The sequence below is a fragment of the Drosophila bipectinata genome, unplaced genomic scaffold (assembly GCF_030179905.1).
Source record: "Drosophila bipectinata strain 14024-0381.07 unplaced genomic scaffold, DbipHiC1v2 scaffold_180, whole genome shotgun sequence".
Classification (NCBI taxonomy): Eukaryota; Metazoa; Arthropoda; class Insecta; order Diptera; family Drosophilidae; genus Drosophila; species Drosophila bipectinata.
The window spans coordinates 110,001-117,500 of record NW_027222822.1 but is presented as its reverse complement, the minus strand read 5'-3'; the positions used below and the strand labels follow the sequence as shown (position 1 = coordinate 117,500).

The 7,500-nt window shown below is 33.9% G+C and overlaps 1 non-coding gene across 1 annotated transcript; it reads right to left on the bottom strand.

Annotated features, from left to right (window-relative positions):
- Positions 1–3,384: 3,384 nt before the first annotated feature.
- On the bottom strand, positions 3,385–7,334 carry LOC138927182 (large subunit ribosomal RNA). The gene has a single exon (XR_011443713.1). It is a non-coding gene; the product is annotated as a large subunit ribosomal RNA (ribosomal RNA).
- Between the last annotated feature and the right edge of the window lie 166 nt (positions 7,335–7,500).

Genomic DNA, 7,500 nt, shown 5'->3' with positions numbered 1-7,500 from the left:
ATTTTTAATATTTCCATATTTAATATAATATAATTAAATTATTATATTATATATTATATGGTAGGCTATCACCATCACCTACCATATATTTCATATACATATAAATATTTTCATATCCATATATATTTTTTTATATTCATATATTTTCATATATGTTATATGCATATGTATTCATAACCATATGCTCATATATTAATACTGGCGGTCTTCTGTTTAATATAATATTATTTTAATATTATATTGGTAGGCCGAACACCACCTACCCTATATACCTTTTTGAACACGGTTTCGTCAATCCGGTCATTTATTGTATGGGAAGTATGACTTTCCCACACATATTTGGATATCCATACGATTGCATATCCATATGAAAATATTTTTAATATTTTTAATATATTTTTAATATTTCCATATTTAATATAATATAATTAAATTATTATATTATATATTATATGGTAGGCTATCACCATCACCTACCATATATTTCATATACATATAAATATTTTCATATCCATATATATTTTTTTATATTCATATATTTTCATATATGTTATATGCATATGTATTCATAACCATATGCTTATATATTAATACTGGCGGTCTTCTGTTTAATATAATATTATTTTAATATTATATTGGCAGGCTGAACACCACCTACCCTATATACCTTTTTGAACACGGTTTCGTCAATCCGGTCATTTATTGTATGGGAAGTATGACTTTCCCACACATATTTGGATATCCATACGATTGCATATCCATATGAAAATATTTTTAATATTTTTAATATATTTTTAATATTTCCATATTTAATATAATATAATTAAATTATTATATTATATATTATATGGTAGGCTATCCTCATCACCTACCATATATTTCATATACATATAAATATTTTCATATCCATATATATTTTTTTATATTCATATATTTTCATATATGTTATATGCATATGTATTCATAACCATATGCTCATATATTAATACTGGCGGTCTTCTGTTTAATATAATATTATTTTAATATTATATTGGCAGGCTGAACACCACCTACCCTATATACCTTTTTGAACACGGTTTCGTCAATCCGGTCATTTATTGTATGGGAAGTATGACTTTCCCACACATATTTGGATATCCATACGATTGCATATCCATATGAAAATATTTTTAATATTTTTAATATATTTTTAATATTTCCATATTTAATATAATATAATTAAATTATTATATTATATATTATATGGTAGGCTAACACCATCACCTACCATATATTCCATATACATATAAATATTTTCATATTCATATATATTTTTTTATATATATTCATATATTTTCATATATGTTATATGCATATGTATTCATAACCATATGCTTATATATTAATACTGGCGATCTTCTGTTTAATATAATATTATTTTAATATTATATTGGTAGGCCGAACACCACCTACCCTATATACCTTTTTGAACACGGTTTCGTCAATCCGGTCATTTATCGTATAGGAAGTACGACTCTCCCACACATATTTGGATATCCATACGATTGCATATCCATATGAAAATATTTTTAATATTTTTAATATTCGTGAGTTTTTAAATAGGGACAGAAGGAATCTCTTGAATTGAATCATGCGCGTCACTAATAAGATGACGAGGCATTTGGCTACCTATGCGAAAGTAATTCAACTCCCGCCGTCTTAAGGTTTAAGACTTATAACAATATATGTTTAATATTTTTAATATCCGTGAGGTTTTAAATAGGGACAGAAGGAATCTCTTGAATTGAATCATGCGCGTCACTAATAAGATGACGAGGCATTTGGCTACCTATGCGAAAGTAATTCAACTCCCGCCGTCTTAAGGTTTAAGACTTATAACAATATATGTTTAATATTTTTAATATCCGTGAGGTTTTAAATAGGGACAGAAGGAATCTCTTGAATTGAATCATGCGCGTCACTAATAAGATGACGAGGCATTTGGCTACCTATGCGAAAGTAATTCAACTCCCGCCGTCTTAAGGTTTAAGACTTATAACAATATATGTTTAATATTTTTAATATCCGTGAGGTTTTAAATAGGGACAGTAGGAATCTCTTGAATTGAATCATGCGCGTCACTAATAAGATGACAAGGCATTTGGCTACCTATGCGAAAGTAATTCAACTCCCGCCGTCTTAAGGTTTAAGACTTATAACAATATATGTATAATATTTTTAATATCCGTGAGGTTTTAAATAGGGACAGAAGGAATCTCTTGAATTGAATCATGCGCGTCACTAATAAGATGACGAGGCATTTGGCTACCTATGCGAAAGTAATTCAACTCCCGCCGTCTTAAGGTTTAAGACTTATAACAATATATGTTTAATATTTTTAATATCCGTGAGGTTTTAAATAGGGACAGAAGGAATCTCTTGAATTGAATCATGCGCGTCACTAATAAGATGACAAGGCATTTGGCTACCTATGCGAAAGTAATTCAACTCCCGCCGTCTTAAGGTTTAAGACTTATAACAATATATGTTTAATATTTTTAATATCCGTGAGGTTTTAAATAGGGACAGAAGGAATCTCTTGAATTGAATCATGCGCGTCACTAATAAGATGACAAGGCATTTGGCTACCTATGCGAAAGTAATTCAACTCCCGCCGTCTTAAGGTTTAAGACTTATAACAATATATGTTTAATATTTTTAATATCCGTGAGGTTTTAAATAGGGACAGAAGGAATCTCTTGAATTGAATCATGCGCGTCACTAATAAGATGACAAGGCATTTGGCTACCTATGCGAAAGTAATTCAACTCCCGCCGTCTTAAGGTTTAAGACTTATAACAATATAAATGAAAAATATTATTTTCATTTTTCACGTCACTAATAAGATGACGAGGCATTTGGCTACCTAAACGAAAGTAATTCATCTTCCGCCGTTATAAGGTTTAAGACTTATAACAATATAAATGAAAAATATTATTTTCATTTTTCACGTCACTAATAAGATGACGAGGCATTTGGCTACCTAAACGAAAGTAATTCATCTTCCGCCGTTATAAGGTTTAAGACTTATAACAATATAAATGAAAAATATTATTTTCATTTTTCACGTCACTAATAAGATGACGAGGCATTTGGCTACCTAAACGAAAGTAATTCAACTCCCGCCGTCTTAAGGTTTAAGACTTATAACAATATAAATGAAAAATATTATTTTCATTTTTCACGTCACTAATAAGATGACGAAACAGTTAGTAGGCCACAATTAGTAGGGAAACGTGGACAACCCGTGATAAATCCTTATATGCTTTCTTAGATATAGCATATAAAGATTTTTTATACTAAATATACATATTTACACATGCATATTTACATTTTTTTTATATTTCGAATCATCAAGCAAAGGATAAGCTTCAGTGGATCGCAGTATGGCAGCTGCTCAACCACTTACAACACCTTGCCCGTTACAAAAGTCGTTTACAATTGATTCTAGGCTTTGTCATTGTATTAAATAATGTTTTCATATGTAACTAGCATGGCATCAGGTGATCAAAGATCCTCCCAATTTACTATGTTACAAATTACATTGGCATCACATCCATTGTCGTTTAAAATATAAATAATAAACTTTAAATGGTTTAGAAGCCATACAATGCAAATTGCCCCTTATTTATCATTGCAGTCCAGCACGGATACGACCTTAGAGGCGTTCAGGCATAATCCAACGGACGTAGCGTCATACCACTGTTCGCTCGAACAAGTATTGTGCCATTGGTCCGTACCTGCGGTTCCTCTCGTACTACGCAGGAATGCTGTCGCAACAACGTTTTGTCATTAGTAGGGTAAAACTAACCTGTCTCACGACGGTCTAAACCCAGCTCACGTTCCCTTGCATGGGTGAACAATCCAACGCTTGGTGAATTTTGCTTCACAATGATAGGAAGAGCCGACATCGAAGGATCAAAAAGCGACGTCGCTATGAACGCTTGGCCGCCACAAGCCAGTTATCCCTATGGTAACTTTTCTGACACCTCTTGTTAAAAACTCTTTAAACCAAAAGGATCGATAGGCCGAGCTTTTGCTGTCCCTGTGTGTACTGAACACCGAGATCAAGTCAGCATTTGCCCTTTTGCTCTATGTGTGGTTTCTGTCCGCACTGAGCTGGCCTTGGGACACCTCCGTTATTATTTGAGAGATGTACCGCCCCAGTCAAACTCCCTACCTGGCAATGTCCTTGAATTGGATCATACCTGAGTAATTGGAGTTATACCAAATTTTCAAATCGATAATACATGAATGCATCTCTCATTAAAGAATTTGTTTGCGATTATATAACAAACTCGTGATACTTTGATCAAGAAGCTTGCATCAAAACCCAATACCATAAGATATAATAAATATATCCGTATAATGGCTAGGAAATGATACACGTTCCATTTAATCAAGTAAGTAAGGAAACAATAAGAGTAGTGGTATTTCATTGTCGATACCAAACCGAAGTCTAATATCTCCCACTTATTCTACACCTCTTATGTCTCCTTACACTGCCAGATTAGAGTCAAGCTCAAAAGGGTCTTCTTTCCCCGCTAATTATTCCAAGCCCGTTCCCTTGGCTGTGGTTTCGCTAGATAGTAGATAGGGACAGAAGGAATCTCGTTAATCCATTCATGCGCGTCACTAATTAGATGACGAGGCATTTGGCTACCTTAAGAGAGTCATAGTTACTCCCGCCGTTGACCCGCGCTTACTTGAATTTCTTCACTTTGACATTCAGAGCACTGGGCAGAAATCACATTGTGTCAACACCCGCTAGGGCCATCACAATGCTTTGTTTTAATTAGACAGTCGGATTCCCCAAGTCCGTGCCAGTTCTGAATTGATTGTTAATTGATAATCGTTATAATTAATAAGAACTAATTGGTTTGACCCAACTAGTATTCTTAAAAATTTTAGCAAGAAAGTTCCACAATTGGATACGTAACTAAACTATCCGGGGAACAAGTTACAACCATAAATGATTATAACTCTATTTACCCAGAACGAGCACATAAACCATATTATTGTTTCCCAATCAAGCCCGACTATCTCAATCTTCAGAGCCAATCCTTATCCCGAAGTTACGGATCTAATTTGCCGACTTCCCTTACCTACATTATTCTATCGACTAGAGACTCTTCACCTTGGAGACCAGCTGCGGATATTGGTACGGCCTGTTGAGAAGTTTGCGTATCCCCACCATAAATTTTCAAGGTCCGAGGAGAAAATATCGACACAACAGTATATGTCATGCTCTTCTAGCCCATCTACCATATCTCTCTGCGAAAGACTTCCATGGTAGTACGACTATAAAACAGAAAAGAAAACTCTTCCGATATCTCTCGACGGCTTCTTTATGGTCGTTCCTGTTGCCAGGATGAGCACGAGGCCCATATTTAATAACAAACGGATACTCAACAGGTTACGGAATTGGAACCGTATTCCCTTTCGTTCAAAATTATTCAAGTATATAATTTTCACAATAATTGTAATATTTATTTTTACTTGAAAATTTTCGGCTTTCGCCTTGAACTTAGGACCGACTAACTCGTGATCAACCACTGTTCACACGAAACCCTTCTCCACTTCAGTCCTCCAAGGTCTCATTCGATTATTTGCTACTACCACCAAGATCTGTACCAATAGCAGCTCCATGCAGGCTTACGCCAAACACTTCTACGCATACCATTGTACCTTCCTACTCACTAAAGTTTCAAAATTTATATTACAAGTAATATAAATCATCTACTTTAGCGGTAATGTATAGGTATACAACTTAAGCGCCATCCATTTTAAGGGCTAGTTGCTTCGGCAGGTGAGTTGTTACACACTCCTTAGCGGATTTCGACTTCCATGATCACCGTCCTGCTGTTTTAAGCAACCAACGCCTTTCATGGTTTCTGCATGAGTTGTTAATTTGGGCACCGTAACATTACGTTTGGTTCATCCCACAGCGCCAGTTCTGCTTACCAAAAGTGGCCCACTGGGCACATTATATCATAACCTTAAACTTCATATCAAGAAAGTTAAGGTTCTTACCCATTTAAAGTTTGAGAATAGGTTAAGATCGTTTCGACCCTAAGGCCTCTAATCATTCGCTTTACCAGATAAGATTATTTTATATAACATTAAAATGCACCAGCTATCCTGAGGGAAACTTCGGAAGGAACCAGCTACTAGATGGTTCGATTGGTCTTTCGCCCCTATACTCAATTCTGACAATCGATTTGCACGTCAGAACTGTTTCGGTCTTCCATCAGGGTTTCCCCTGACTTCAACCTGATCAAGTATAGTTCACCATCTTTCGGGTCACAGCATATCTGCTCAAGGTACGTTCCAGTTAGAGGTATAAATAATATAAATATTATTATACATAACTATATAGAACGCCCCGGGATTGTGTTAATTAACTATAAAATAGTTAAAAAACTAATCCCATTAATAGTCAAGTTAATTACGCTATTAGGTTTATATCCCAATAACTTGCACATATGTTAGACTCCTTGGTCCGTGTTTCAAGACGGGTCCCGAAGGTATCCTGAATCTTTCGCATTGTTAATCATACAAGTGCATATAATAAACACAAAAATCAATGATAATTATGCCATTATATAATTCCGAAAAATTAACGCACTGTATTCTTATTAATCTATCAACACTTTATCAAATTAATGACATTTATCCTATGTTAAAATGCAAGCATAATAATTTGAATAAACTATAAGTCATATTTTATGATAAATTATATATGTTAATAGATTACAATGTCCTTATATGGAAAAAATGCACACTATTTCTATAATATTATTTAAATATTATAACTTTAATGATGAATTTTCCATAATGGATATTCAGGTTCATCGGGCTTAACCTCTAAGCAGTTTCACGTACTATTTAACTCTCTATTCAGAGTTCTTTTCAACTTTCCCTCACGGTACTTGTTTACTATCGGTCTCATGGTTATATTTAGTTTTAGATGGAGTTTACCACCCACTTAGTGCTGCACTATCAAGCAACACGACTCTTTGGAAACATCATCTAGTAATCATTAACGTTATACGGGCCTGGCACCCTCTATGGGTAAATGGCCTCATTTAAGAAGGACTTAAATCGTTAAATTCTCATACTAGAATATTGACGCTCCATACACTGCATCTCACATTTGCCATATAGACAAAGTGACTTAGTGCTGAACTGATTTCTTTTCGCTCGCCGCTACTAAGAAAATCCTTGTTAGTTTCTTTTCCTCCCCTAATTAATATGCTTAAATTCAGGGGGTAGTCCCATATGAGTTGAGGTTGTATAAAGCAATGTATATATATATATAAACAATATATCTCTATGAAGAACAATATATTTGATATATTTTCAATTTTCGCATCTTTAAATAAGAGACAATTCTAGTTAAAAAAAATTTAATTTTTTTTATGCTAGACATTTCTCAGTATTATTTGAATTGAAAAAAGA